Source organism: Ictidomys tridecemlineatus, chromosome 2, assembly GCF_052094955.1.
Source record: "Ictidomys tridecemlineatus isolate mIctTri1 chromosome 2, mIctTri1.hap1, whole genome shotgun sequence".
NCBI classification, from domain to species: domain Eukaryota; kingdom Metazoa; phylum Chordata; class Mammalia; order Rodentia; family Sciuridae; genus Ictidomys; species Ictidomys tridecemlineatus.
In genome coordinates, this window is record NC_135478.1 from 156,751,033 (window position 1) to 156,765,831 (window position 14,799).

The 14,799-nt window shown below is 34.9% G+C and overlaps 1 long non-coding RNA gene across 1 annotated transcript in view; it reads right to left on the minus strand.

The window, feature by feature from the left end:
- The window catches only part of LOC120891923 (uncharacterized), a 40,289-nt gene extending 25,862 nt beyond the window's left edge, over positions 1–14,427 (minus strand). The window contains exons 1-2 of the long non-coding RNA XR_005736513.2: positions 14,380–14,427; positions 7,054–7,133 (exon numbers count right to left, since the gene is read on the minus strand). This is a non-coding gene — a long non-coding RNA (uncharacterized LOC120891923). The remainder of the gene's footprint in view (positions 1–7,053; positions 7,134–14,379) is intronic.
- Between the last annotated feature and the right edge of the window lie 372 nt (positions 14,428–14,799).

Genomic DNA, 14,799 nt, shown 5'->3' on the forward strand with positions numbered 1-14,799 from the left:
GTGTGTTAAAGTTCTCATAAATGGCTGAGTGCTAAACCGCTGCTCCTAGAAACATGCTGGGGAATCAAAGTTTTAAAAGGCCAAGGTTAAGCCCAACAGTTATCTATGAATCACTGACTAGGTATATAGTGAATTAATTCATTAATTCAGTCTCCCCTCAAGAGAACTTTAAAATTCATTTTTAGTCAGGTGGGAATTTGATCTGAAAAGGAATCTTGGTGACAGGGACTGGTGACACGGGTGGGCATTAGGGAGCGTCCCTCTGCCCATTTGCCTTGTCCTAGAGACCTGCTAAGTCAGGGAAGGCAGAGGCGGTCACCAGGACAGCCTCTTTTGTGGACCAGGTTCACTTTGCATTCTGGATCTCTGACTTCAGCGGCTACTGAACTGTCTACTGAGGAGTTTGGTGGCACAAAGGCAACAGAGCCACCAGTGTGACAAGCACTAAACGGGTGTCCCTAGATGGATGTGCTTAGCAGTGCTGCCTTTTAGCAATAATAGAATATCTTAGTTAAAAAAAAAAGAAAAAGAAAAAGAAAAAAGGAAAGATTCCTTTTGGTCCAGTGTGATTTTCTCCTGTTTCCTTACTATAATGATAAGCAGGAGCTGCAGTTTGGAGTCTTCAAGCACTGTTGGGAGTTATGTATGAGCAGAAAGAAAGACATCATCAGAAAAATGAATCAAGAGCCCACATCACTGATTTTGATTTTTGAAAAGAATGAAATCTAGAGTCTCTTGAATTATCTAGTTATTCAATTAGAGCATTATATTTTAAAAAAAAACAACTTTCATATCTTCATTACCAATATATAGACCAAGTTTTTCGTTTTCTTCCACTGTTATCTACATTCTTTTATGATACTTGAATAATAAAAATAGTGAAAATCCTTATCTAGTTCCTGGTTTTACTGAAACAGTTTTAGTATGTTATCACATAATATAATATTAATCATTAGCATTTGGAATTTTGTGCTTCTAAGTTTGTTTATGACAAAATACAAGATTAAATTTATACAAGTTCAATGGCCTTAAGAAAAAAAGGTATGAGCTTTATTGGTTCTATCAGGCTTACTGACTGTTTTAGTAAATTTTATATTATTTTTTATTCTTTACTTACTAATTATTCTTCAATTTAAGGCACTCACAGAGAAAGATATGGTAAAACTTTGTTATTCAACACTTGTATCTATTCAACAAACCACTGAAGAATTGAAAGCCCTACTTACCTTCTGACACATGGATGCTTTAATCTTAGTTACAAGGTTTGGCCACAGAATCAATTAGTCAGTGCAGACTAAAGAGAGAAGCTCAAGATAGAACTCAGACAAGAAAAGATAGTTATAGCTTTTACCTTAAAATGAAGAAAACGTCAGGAATGATGTTTAGAAAGATAATTGCTGATATTTCACATTTAGATATTTGCTTCCAAAATCACTTCGGATGCTATGGCTTTTATTTTATATCTTGGAGGGGCCGTGGGTACCTTAACTATGGAGTAGCATTTTCACAGTGTAGTATTTTCTTAGAATATGTTATAGTCTCATTATTGATACTCAGTGTTGGTCAGAAAAGCTGAATGGAAAGCCGCTCCTGCGGCCAAGAGCGCCCCCCAAGGACATTTCAGAAACAGCAGGCCTACAGCCCACCACATGGGTTTGCAAATTGCAGCTGACTACTTCACCCCAAGAGAGAGTGCTTTGAAAACTCGGGCATTCCACTCAACATTCCGTCTTCTTTTAAAATAACTGAAGGCTCAGCCACCTAGGCTGTCATTTTTGTATCCTTTTTCATATATATTTATCTTGTCTCTGCAATGAAACTGCAGCTCATCAAAGGTCAGGATGTTGTCCTTGACGTCTTTCTGATCCACCATGCTGTTTCTTATACTGCAGTAATGCCATAAATGCATACCCACTTATTACATCCTATTATGAAGCAGAAACATCCCAACATCCTTCAACCTACACGATGTCACAGTGTCTGAGACCATCTTCCCCTGCCTTCTCCTCCATTATGGGAATAATCCAAGGCTGAACTGCAAGCAGCAAAACCGACTACATTTTCTAGATGTGTCTTCTTTTGGCGTCTTTCCCTCAAATCACAAGAAAGGTTCCTTTGAAGCAGGCCTTACCAGACATGATAATGATCAGGCTATGATCACAATGAGTACACAGCACTGGAACACAGTGGTGGTTACTGGCACTTACATGTTCACACCAGGCCCTGCCAAACCACATGTACTTCAGTCCAAGGAGCCTCCTCTTAAACACAGGGTAGGCCTGCAGGCGACTCATGAGATGAATCAAGAGCCTAAAGGCAAGGAATACACTTCCTTCTTCTTGACATAGTCCATAGGCCAAGATGGTTCAAATTAATTCTACAAACAGATCATTATCTAAAGTGAACATCCCCAGATTCTCCTCATTGTAAAAGGAGCCATTAATAGATTAAGGTAGACTAGACTGAAATGGAAACATTACTAGTGGTTCCATGGGATTAGGTGGTATATGGCTATAGTACCGTAAATATGACATGATGAGGTGGGCAAGTAGGTATGAGAAATCGGACTTTTCCTGATACTTCAGTTATATTTGTACCTCAACTTGTGCTACTATATTATGTAGCATATTGCAAATGCCCAAGGACTGTTAAACAAATGATTAATAGGACTTAAATGGAATCCAAATCTTCATAGTAAAAAAAAAAATGCTTTAGAAAATACAAATGGTGACTGGTAAAAAAAAATTATAACTACATTCATAAATTATTTAGATGACTATGACTTTATAATCAAAGTGGCATTATTTAATCATCAGTGAAGCAGAGGCACATTATATTTGACATTCTCTCCTTTAGTGCATAGATCTGTTGGGAATACTACTGATATTAGCAAATCTGTTTGAATGTGATTTGGTCATGTCCAGTTTTCACTTGAAGTGATCATCAATTCCGTCTATTAGAAACAAACAAATCTTCACAAATTGGTGTGAATATACTTTGTATACAACCAGAGATATGAAAAATTGTGCTGTATATAATAGGAATTGTAATGCATTCTGCTGTCATATATAAATAAAAATTTTTAAAAAGAAACAAACAAAGCAGGAAGTGTTTATGTGGACCCACTTGTGATCCAATAAGATGTGTTATATGGAACAGAAATAAGGAGAGATGAGACTTTATGTGTAATTGTCCAATCAGTTATATGGATTGCTAATCAGCATTAGCTAACAGTAGAAATTCTATTCCTTAATTTCCTATAAAATAGGTTTTTATTTTATCCCACATTATACCTCCTATCCTTCCACCTAAATACTGTCCTTTTACCTGCCCACTCATGCTCTTAATCACCCTATTTTAATATTCCCCAGTACACTAACCCACTGAACATTTTCTGTAATATTCACCACACAGTAGGTACTCAATACAAATTTACTAAAAATCAATGAATAAATGAGCATGTAGTATTTTCAAGTTATCAAAGCAACCACTTCAAAGGCAAAAATCATGCTCTTTATTTCCAAGTATTTTTGCTTGAAGCATCTTTGAATATAAGCCCATCCCTGATTTCATTTCTGAGCATTGATTCATTTCTTAGCTTAGATCAGGTAGAGATAGTGGAGGTCAGGGGTAGGACAGAGTGAATCTAAAGGAAAAAATACAGATTGGTTCTTCAAAAAATTTGTTTTGTTTATGTTACAAAAAAGGAGAATATCACAAGAAACTATTGATGACTCAGTTTAAAGTTTACATTTTCCTGACTCCCTTGGAGTAGCCAAGCAGTAGTCACTGTGTGTTTCTTCCAGGAATGTCCTTGGCAGTGGCTGCCTCAGTTGGAAGAGAATCCCTTTTACCCTTTGCACCTTCCTTTCTTGCCCTTCAGGGAAGACAGATTCAACAGCTAGAACTCACATGGGCATGTCAGCAAGAGAAGCTACACAAAGATGAGAGAAATGAGGAATGGAAGTCTGGTCCTTCCCAAGGCCGACGACCTTCCGGCCCCATGGCTAACTCTGAGATTTGTTTTTTTTTTTTTTTTTTTCCTGAGAGATAAAGACATTGCTTAAACAGCCATTTTAAATTGATATCATATTCATCTGAATTTATACTAACTGATACATCATTAAAAGAGTTACTGCCCAATTGTATCAAAATTATCAACAAAGTTCAAAATATCAGATTAAAACAGAATGTATCTAAATATCATAGACTTTTTACAAAGCTTTCACCACTTTTGACATTTAAATCTTAAAAATGTACCTCAAGAGTTTATTAAAGAATGTATGGTCACGTCTATTTACCGATGAGAAAATAAGAGTAAGGTGGTGAAGTCACTCACCCAACGTCTAGCTGGTAAATTAGAACACAAATCATCTGAGTCTTAGCCCAGGGATGTTTCCAGGGGAGTATGCTGCCAGTTGACAAAATATGTGTCACAGTTTCAAGAATTCCTTCATGTGACTTCTACTGAGATTCATGATCTATTTCCAGATTTTTCTCTTTAAGAATGAAAATTTTAAACAGGGATCAGAAAAGTGTTGAGTCTATTGATTAGCCCTTGAGTCTGTAGCCTTCCCTCAGCCCACGTCAGAACAAAGGAGTTGACATTTGGAACATTTGGATGTTTCCACAGGTTAATTTCATGGAGTAGCCTCTTTTGTGGCGTGGGAGAGCATTTCCTTAACTGTCTGCCTGTTTTACTATCTATCTTATTCATTTCCCAGCTCTGAAGAAGTGCCCCTAACTGCCCTTTAGGAGAAAGAGGCAATGACTATTCTGTCTACTTCAAGCTGAAAAGGGGCATTTTTCTAATACCAGGTTAGCATAGATATTGACAAATGCCCCTACCTAGTAACGATATAAATGCCTAGACTAGTATGCTGCAGCAGGAACCCCTTTGGGGTCTCTTCTTGCCCTACAGGTGCTCTCTCTTTTCTTCTTACTTGAATAAATCTACTTTTACACACACACACACACACACACACACACACACAGAGCTTAAATATGCATAATGTATGCATAATGAAGATGATCTAAAAGTTTCCATCATGATAAATAATTTTTTAAAAATTTTCTATAAATTCTGACATTTTCTCCCCAGGGAAAAAAAAATAGATTCTCTAGCCAAAGAACATATTTTTTTTTTCTGTTTTGATCATTAGGTAGAAAAGAATGTTGGCCTATTTGATTGAATGATATGGGCCAATTACCTCAGATGGAAGATAAGAAAATGTACAGGGAGGCAAAGTTGGGGTTCCAGCAGGACTCTGCCTGCCAGATAGCTGAGATTGGGTATGTCATGGTGGTATGGCCATTGACACTGCCAACCACTTAGAACCACAATTAAATGTTGATACTTTATCACCAGCTATGTATGGGCCATTTGCGAGTACTGAAAAACAATCAGACTGCTGTACAACTCATCAGATATATTTAGGGCAAACAGATTATTTAATATGTATCAATTGGAGTTGTCTACCTAATCAAGTTGCATTAATACTATATAAAATCCATTCATTAATCTTTTTTTACATGTAAAAGGAAGAAGTTTGTCATAGATAAGATATGTATATTATATCAAATGTATTTTCCTTATATTGTATTAGTATGTTCATAATTGCATGAACTAATAGATTTAAACTACTAAATTGTGGGCATTTTTTTTTAACTTGTGTAGAATGGTTTTTACATATGAATTAAAATCCCCACACTTTAGGTGAATTATATCATAAAAAAAGAAAATCTACTTTTCTGAGTAACTCCTGAGGGATTTTGAACATCTTGACCACCAACTCACTGGCTCTCCTGATTGTAAGACTTTTTAATCAGAGTCATTACTTTTTCTGGAGATAAGATAATCAATATCACACAAGTTCTTTGCACCAAAGAAAAAATTGTTAAGCAATCTACAGATCCCTATTTACAATCTTTTAGAATACAACTCTTGTGAGTTTATCCCATTTTGGAAACATTAGTTTAATAAAGAAAAGGAGCAGTTATTTTGTAAGGCTTATCTAATCTGATCAGTACTGAGATTGTAAATACCAAATGAATTCTTAAACACAGTTCTCTTAAGGTTGTTTCCAGACTTAGACATACTCCCTGAGATATACTTGGGTGTGCTCTGGGAAACTTCCTGGTTGTTCTAAGGTCTGGCTTCTTCGGTAGTCCACATATCTGATATCAGAACTTCCTGTTGTCATAACCCATTAAACATTTCTGAGCTGCCCTCAATTCTACCTTACACTGATGTCCTAATTCTGTGTGTGCTTTGGGTGTTGTTTCATTTGACTTCTCAAGGAACCATGTAATAATTCACAACTAAAAAGCCAACTTCTTCTTGCCTACCATATAGTTTTTGATAACTGAGACATTTGGGTAACATTTATTGAGTAGATTAAAAAATGTAAGATTGATTCTTGTGCTTTGAAAGAATTACTAAAAATGCAGATAAGTCTTACTTATCTTAATCTTATTCCCAAGTACAACTCATTCATTCTTTAAATCTAATATTTTCCATATGCTCAAAGATGATTGATAAAATAAAAGATATATGTTGCATTTTTATGATTAAATTTGCTTCAAGTGGAAAAAGAAAATTTGAAGGTTAGTTAGAAAAATATTCACCATCACCAGTATGATCCCTGAGTTACATTTTTTACACAGCCAGCTTTGCATAAACTACTTACATGGGTTAAATGGTTTAGGCTACAAATAAAAGAAAATCCAACCCGATACAGTGTCAACAATAGGTAATATATTATCTCACAAGATCAGAAATCGAGAAAGTGGGGTATTTCCAGACTTGATCTACTAAGAAAATCAGTCTCATTATTAAGAACACAGGTGTTTTCCATGATTTGATTCTGCTATCTTCCAATATTGGTCTTTGTTCTTAGCATAACCGACATATAAAACAACATTGCTGAGAAATGTCTTTTCATTAAGTCGTTTTTTCCCCCCAGAAAAATCTTCCCCCAGAGATCCCAGCAGGCTTCCCCTTGTTATTGCAACATGCAAACAAAAGAAGGTGATAGAATTATCATGTCTCACCTGGAGGAATTGACTCATGTGCTGTGCCCTGATGTTTCCAAGGAACCCAGACTCCCTTGAAGCCTAGGACTTCCTCTTACCTGAAACAATTATCAAGAAATTTTATTAGAGATGATTATCCTTGGCCAGATGGCCAAAAACAGTTAGACACCACTGTTCGGGTATGAAATGATTTACCCTCAGTTTCTTAGCTTTATCCTTAATTTATCTTCCTCTTATAAGAATATCAGAGCTCACTTTAAAATACCTTAATCTTATTCCCAAGTACAACTCATTCTTTAAATCTAATATTTTAATTTGCAAATTGACTGGCTTTCCAGCTATAATAAACGAGTCAAGAATTTTATTAAGTTTATTATTTGGGAATGCTTATAATTCCTTCTGTAAAGAATACAATTAAAATATAATAAAGAATTCAAATCAGATCTCTTCATATAGGTAATTTTTTTCATCTTTCAAGACTTTTTGAGCCTTATGCTGACCATTACTTTGTTCTGATATACTCCACTTTGCCACTGGTTACATGTGATTCAATCTGAGGGAAAACTGTACACATATTATCACACAAGACTTGGGAGGGTCTGGTGAAAGCTGTGGCAGTGTGACAGTAATTTCTTCCTAAAGACATAATGATACACCATATGCACAGTTCAAGCACAGACATGGGTGGATTTCTAGCCTTACAAGGGCTTTGACAACTGCCTGTTTTTCATTGGGAAAAGAAAGGATGAAATGTATCTAATCCATATGTTATGAGCTTAACATAAAATAAAATTTTATTTCTGTTGATAGAAAGGCATGTGGGTATACATGTGTGCATGTGTATGCATACAAACAGGCATATATATAAATATAAACACACACATGTACATATAAAGAGATACATACTGTTAGGAAGATTTATGCAAATGGAGAAAAACATGCAATATGCATTTAATACATGTCAAAATGAACCAAATATTATGTGTAACTATTATGTGCTAAAAATAAAAACTAAAGATGTTTATATACACATACACACACACTGCACTTATTCATATATATATATATATATATATATATATATATATTTTGTAAGCTATGAAACATAAATTGTAACATGTTATATACTCATAAAAATACTCCACATTTAATTATGATGGTACAGATGACATCTATCTTTGTGAGACAGAATTGAAAAGATCAAAGCAGAGTAACATCCACTGTATTAATGACATTTTAAAAAATATTTATTATTTACTTGTATTTGGACACAATACTTCATTTTAATTACTTTTTTTACATGGTGCTAAAGATGGAACCCAGGGCCTCTCCCAGGCTAGGCAAGTGCTCTACCACTGAGCCACAATTCCAACCCTTATTAATGACATTTTTAAAACATCCCCTGATTTGAGACTTTAAGCAGATTCTTGGTGTCTCTGTTATATCAGATTTGGCCTTTAGGGGAGTTACTGCATCTTTAACTCTTAAAAGTAAATTTATCACTTGAATCCTATAACCCAATGGGAAAAACAGTCAGTTGGCCAGGGTATGATGTTTTGTCCCAGAAAGAAAGTACTGATAGAGAGGTCTTGGAAGCCTTTGGGGAAGTATAGAAACTGTTTGTTTTAGAATTTAGAAACCTTTATTTTTTTACTTTAGGTTTGCCATACAGTTTCCCTTCTCATCACTAATTAAGGATCTCTTATGTCTAGTAGAAGTATTAAGGGGAATCGATGTTTTTAAAGTCATCAATTGTAATTGTTTTTAATATGTATGTTTCTGAAGTTCTAATTTTAAGTTTGATATCTGCTCTAAATTTTAGAGGTAGAATGCAAAAGGGCTATGGGGCAGTGAAAAACATTTGTACTGTAGAGAAGTTGAAGGGAAAACATAAACAAACCAATTTCTGCTTATGTAGTAAATCCCCCGAAGCAAGTAGGGGTATGTTAATCAGATTTGTTTGTAAGGAAGTTGTTTGGAGACCAGATTTTGTTTTTCTACAAAAAGTTGTTGTAAATGATTATAAAGTTTCCATTTAGCTCTATGGACAATAGAAACAATGCTGCTATAAAAATCAACCACTGATTTGTTCAATTCTTGATAGGCAAAATTCACATTGAGCTTTAATATTTGATGGCAATTCTCCAGTATAGTAGGACGATAGTCTTATCAATTCTAGCAGCAAGTAGAACAGGAATTGCCCTACTTTTCACAGATGTTTGCTCCAGGGACAGCATCAGTACAGTATCTGTTTTTCAAATGGATGGGGAGAGTAATTATAGTTTCAGGGAACTCAACATATGTTAGGATACATTTTCTTTGGCAGTCACTCATTGATAAACTTGTTCAATATTTCTCAAGTGTCAACCACACAGTAAACACTATGCCAATATTGAAGAAAATAATGGCAACCAAAAAGCAAACAGGGTCTTTTCTTTCTAAGAACCTAAAGACTAATTTGAGGTGTTGAGACATGCAATTAATGAAATAATCACATACTAAATATAAAATTACAACTGGGATCAATGCTAGAAAAAGTACTTGATCAATTGAATAGCAGAATAGGAGACTTTATCCTGGAAAGCTACAAAGATTTTTTTTTTCCCTCAGGGAAGAACATCTTCTGAAGGGTGTATTAAAAGGAATCAGTCCAAGGGAGGGCCTAGATAAGACAGTAGAAAAGCCTGAGAGAAGACCAGGGCTAAGAGTGAGAAACTGTGTTAGATAAGACCTGCAAAGCAGATTGATTCCCAGACCTCAGAGAACCTTACAGCCCTCATTAAATACTGTGGTCTCTAACCCCAGTGTATTAGCAAGTCATTGATTATTTTATAAAAAATAGAGAAATGTAACTTTTATTTTATTAATATGTAAATATTAATCTCAGTACAGAGAAAAGAATGGAAGGAAACCAGAGTTTGGAAGCTACTGTGGTAACCAAGATAGATGGCAATGTCACCTTTCTCTAGGAAAGTGGTTCTCCAATTTTAGTGTGCATCGCACCTGGCATGGTTAAAACGCAGATTGCTGCATCCCAGCCTTGAACTTCTAATAGCATGTCTGCAACACGGGGCACAAAGTTTACATTAAAAGAAGAGCAGATAAAGCAGTCATGAAAAAAAGAAATAATAAAAAAAGAATAGAAAGCAGTGGAGTTGAAAATAGAAACAATGGAGAAAAATCAATGAAATAAAGAGCTGTTTCTCTGAAAGATCAGCATAACACACAAACTTCTGGTAAGACTTATTAATGGAGGTGTCTCATTGGAGGCTTCCTCTTCCTGCCCACGAGGATGAAAACCACCCGAAAACTTAAAGTCTCAAATAATTAGTGAATAATAAAACACAAATAGTCATAAATATATTTACAAAAGCAAAACCCCTGATAGATCTAGTCCACATGGGTGCTGGAACTAGACAAAGGAAAGATGGTTCCAATGGTTTAATTAAGGGGGTACATCAAAGGCAGGAATAAGGTTTCAAGGGCAGAATCTTGCTTCCTGATGTCTAGTAGTCAGCAGGTTGATTGGCATCTTCTCAGGTCACATCCATCTCAGGTGCTTGTGTGGGATCTTTGGCAGAGCTTGCAGGGAAAGCTCACCTGTATCAGGCAGTCAATCCCTGTGGGGGTGCCACAGAAAGTTCCCAATGCCAGACTTATCCCCTCACTAGGCTACGATAAGCAACATAGTCCACACACAGCCCATGGACAGCTTATAACAACTTATGAATAGCAAAACAGTGATGATTAAAATGACTGACATCGGGAGTAAAACAGGCCCTGAGACATCAAAAGATTAGTAAGTTCATTTTACAAATAACTCTGCATATCTAAATTCGAATTTACCAATTCCTCAAAATCACATAATTACCACAATTGATCCAATATGAGATGCATCATCTGAGCAGATCTTTAACCATTATGTAAATGGAATAGATAATTTAAATGCCTCCCCCCAAAATTGTTCTCCAATAAAGTAGTTTTTCTAGAGAATTCTACCAAACTTTATAGAAAATTTAAAACCAATTCCATATATTTTGCCTCAAACTATTATCTCTATTGAATATGATGCAAAACTCTAACAAATTATTAGGAAATAGAATTCAAAAATATATAAAATATATTGTACATCATGACCAAGTGGGGTTTAAGTCTAATTTAATATTGAATAACAATTCAATATAGTAAAGTATGGTAAATATGACAAAATCTATCATTAACAGGCTAAAGAAGAAAATTATATGCTCATATAGTTCCTGAAGAAAAAGAATTTGAAAAAGTTCAACACTGATTTATATTTAAAAAAGAAACTTGAAGAAACAGAAATTGAAGAGAATTTCTTAACTTGATAAAAAGAATCTACAATAAACCTAAGCTTGGAACTAAGGATGTGGCTCAGTAGCTTAGCTTTTGCCTGGAATGTGAGAGACCCAGGGTTTAATACACAGTTCCTAAATAAATAAATAAATAATATATGTATGAATATTTATATTATATATATATATATATATCCACTGTAGTTTATATATATAGCTAAAATTGTATTTAAGGATGAGAGACTAAATGTTTGCTCTGAGACGGGACAAGCAAAATTATCTGCTCTCACCATTCTTATTCAAATAGTGCATTATATTAAAAAAAAGCTATAAAGGTTAAAAGAAATATTCAAATATACCCAGCTTTCTTTGACAAAGATAGAAAAGTAATTCTATGAATGAAGGAGAAATGGTGCTGGAGTAATTAAATATATGCCAAATAAGTAACTGGACAGATGAAAAGTGAATGTTGACCTAAAATTTACCCTTTATTTTATAAAAATTAACTCATAAAACATCTATAAAACTTTTAGGAGAAAACAGATCTCTGGGATCTAGGAGTAGGTAAAGAATTTTTAAACTTGAAATCAAAAGCATGAGCCATAAAAGAAAAAATAATTAGTTAATAATAAGTTGAGCCAATATTAAAAATTTTTTATTTGTATCAGACCCTGTTAACAGGATGAAAAGATGCAAACTGAGAAAATATTTGAAAACCACAAAACAGTAAAAAGGATTAATATCTAGCATATGTAAAGAGTTCTTCAAACTCAAAATGAAAAACTCCAAATAATTTAATTATAAAATTATCAAAAGGCATCAATGGATTTTTTCACTAAAGTAGCTTTATAGAAGACAAGCATACAACAAAATATCACTAGCCATTAAGATGGTGCAGATTAAAACTACAATGAAATTTTAAAACATACTTATCAGAATTAATAAAGTTTTTTTTAAAGGGGCAACACTAAATGTTGGTGAAATATGGAGAAACTCATGTATTTCCATTGGGAATGTATAATTGTACAGTTATTCTGAAAAATAGTACCTTCAGAGTTTCTTTTAAAAAATGCAACTGTTCTGTGAAATGGTGACTGCATTTCTGGGCATTTATCCCCCAAAATGAAAACTTGTACACAAATGTTTACAATAGCATTATTTGTAATAGCCTCAAACTGGAAATAACCCAGATGACCTTCAATGGGTAAATGGTTGAACTGTGGAATAATAGGAATAACAAGGAATATATTATTAATACATGCAACAGTTTGCATAAATCTTCAGAAATGTATGTTGAGTGAAAAAATCCTAAAACAATGCTTATATGATTCAGTTTAAATGACATTGTTTAATGACAAAGTTATAGAAATGAAGAGTAGATAGTGAAACAAAGAGTAGTGATTTCAAAGATTTACAGAGCAGTTTGCATAGATGGTACAAAAGATAAGTCTCCATAAGAGACTGGATAAAAGATTGAGAGAATGAATCTGGGAGCAGACATAGGATTATGCATCAACTCAAGTAATAGTTCAAAGGAAGAAATGACAGGACCTGAAAAAAGAGATGGACAAACTGTTGAAATTGTGTGCTTAAAGTGATGGACAGAAGTTAACAAAAACTAGAAAAACTCTGCATAGCGCTAAAATTGAAGATCTCTGGCATGTGTTAAAAGAGTAAAACCTTGAACATCACAGTAACCACATGCTCCTTTATGGTTTGCTAATCATGAAATAAGCAAAGATCTGTTGTGATGAACTGAAACTTAAAGGAAACAATATCAAAGAGGTAGGTTGCAGAAATTTATGAGAAGGTATGGTGATAAAGCATATGCTGGTCACAAAGCAGTGGGGAAATTGATTGACAAGTTTTCCAAGGTCATCGCTGAAGAAAATCTAATGCCAAAACAAGCCTGTAATGCTGATGAAACATCACTGTTTGGGCAATAATGTCCCCAAAAGACATTAACTACAGCTGATAAGAAAGCCCCTACAGGAATTAAAGATGCCAGAGAGAATGACTGTGTTGGCATGTGGTGATACAGAGGCAGGCATACATATAAACTTGCTGAGATAGGCAAGAGCTTGCATCACAGCTGTTTTTAAATAATGAACTTAACCAGTCCAGTACTATGCTAATGAACAAGCATGAATTCCAGACATCTCTTCTGATTGTTTCCACATCTTCTCTCATTGGTTTGTGCTTACTGCAGGGAAGTCGAACAATATGAAGACTTAGAGATTTTGTATTCCTTGACCACTGTTCTGCTCATCCTCCAGCTGAAATTCTCATTTAAAAAAAAAAAATGTTGTTTATGCATGTACTTTCTCTGAAATGTGACTTCATTAATTCAGCCATGTGACCAACGTATCCTCAGACTATCACGCTGGCAGCAATGAACAGAGGCACAGGTGTGGAAGATGTTCAAAAGGAGGTTAGTGTGAAAGATGTCGCATGTTCTATGGCCAATGTTTAGACCAGTGGCTGAGGTCACAGATGTGCATACCTGGCACAACTTTGACCTATAACTATGTTGTGATGGTGATGAACAAACTGGTGACCTTGAAGGATTCCATATGCCAAGTGAGAAAAGAAAATGATGCCTGACCTTCTTAAATATGCAAAATATAGATATAAAATGTGTACCTATATTATATAATATAAAAATTATTATTACCTTCAGAGTCTATCAATAGACTAGAAGTAGATATTAAGATGTTTTAAACATCAACATAATACTCAAGTTGTTCATTCATTGGCAGATGGTAAAAGCATTTTTGGTTGTGGATCAAGATGACTGTGATGATAGTGACAATGAAAGTGATGTTGGCAACACTTCAGGAAAAGAGGCTATGGAGGACGTGGTGAAGTGCTTATTGAAGGACTACAGCAGCACTGCATTCATGACAGAATGGGAATCATGTCAGTTTATAAAATCAAAGACACTTTCAGGACAAAAACCAAGATTAATGAGGCAAATGACTCTGGAGGGAACATTCTTAAAATGTCATTCAGTAGAGGGCCTCCTCACCCCTAGAGAATTCTGCTTCCACAGCTACTTCACTTGTGTCTTCCCACCTAAAAAAAAAAAAAAAAAAAAAAAAATCACACTCTAGGACAGCTTTTAAAACACAGCAGTGCAGGGGAGACATCAGGCGACACTGTTAGTTGCTGCTAATGTTCTTGTAGTGATAACCTGCCCTGGGCACACTATCGGTGGCACTGCATACATGGTGTGTCATATTTTCGGCTGTTAAATATTTATGTGTGAACAAATGTAAGAAAATGACTGCTGATCGATAGTATATATGTACAGAATCAGGAAGGATGTGAATGCCAAAGAACCACAGATTGTTTACAAGGGATGGCTGAGATGGTGACCCCTTTGCTTTCTGATGGGTTCAATAAATACAAACTTTGTTGCATATACAAAATTATTAACAGTACTGTA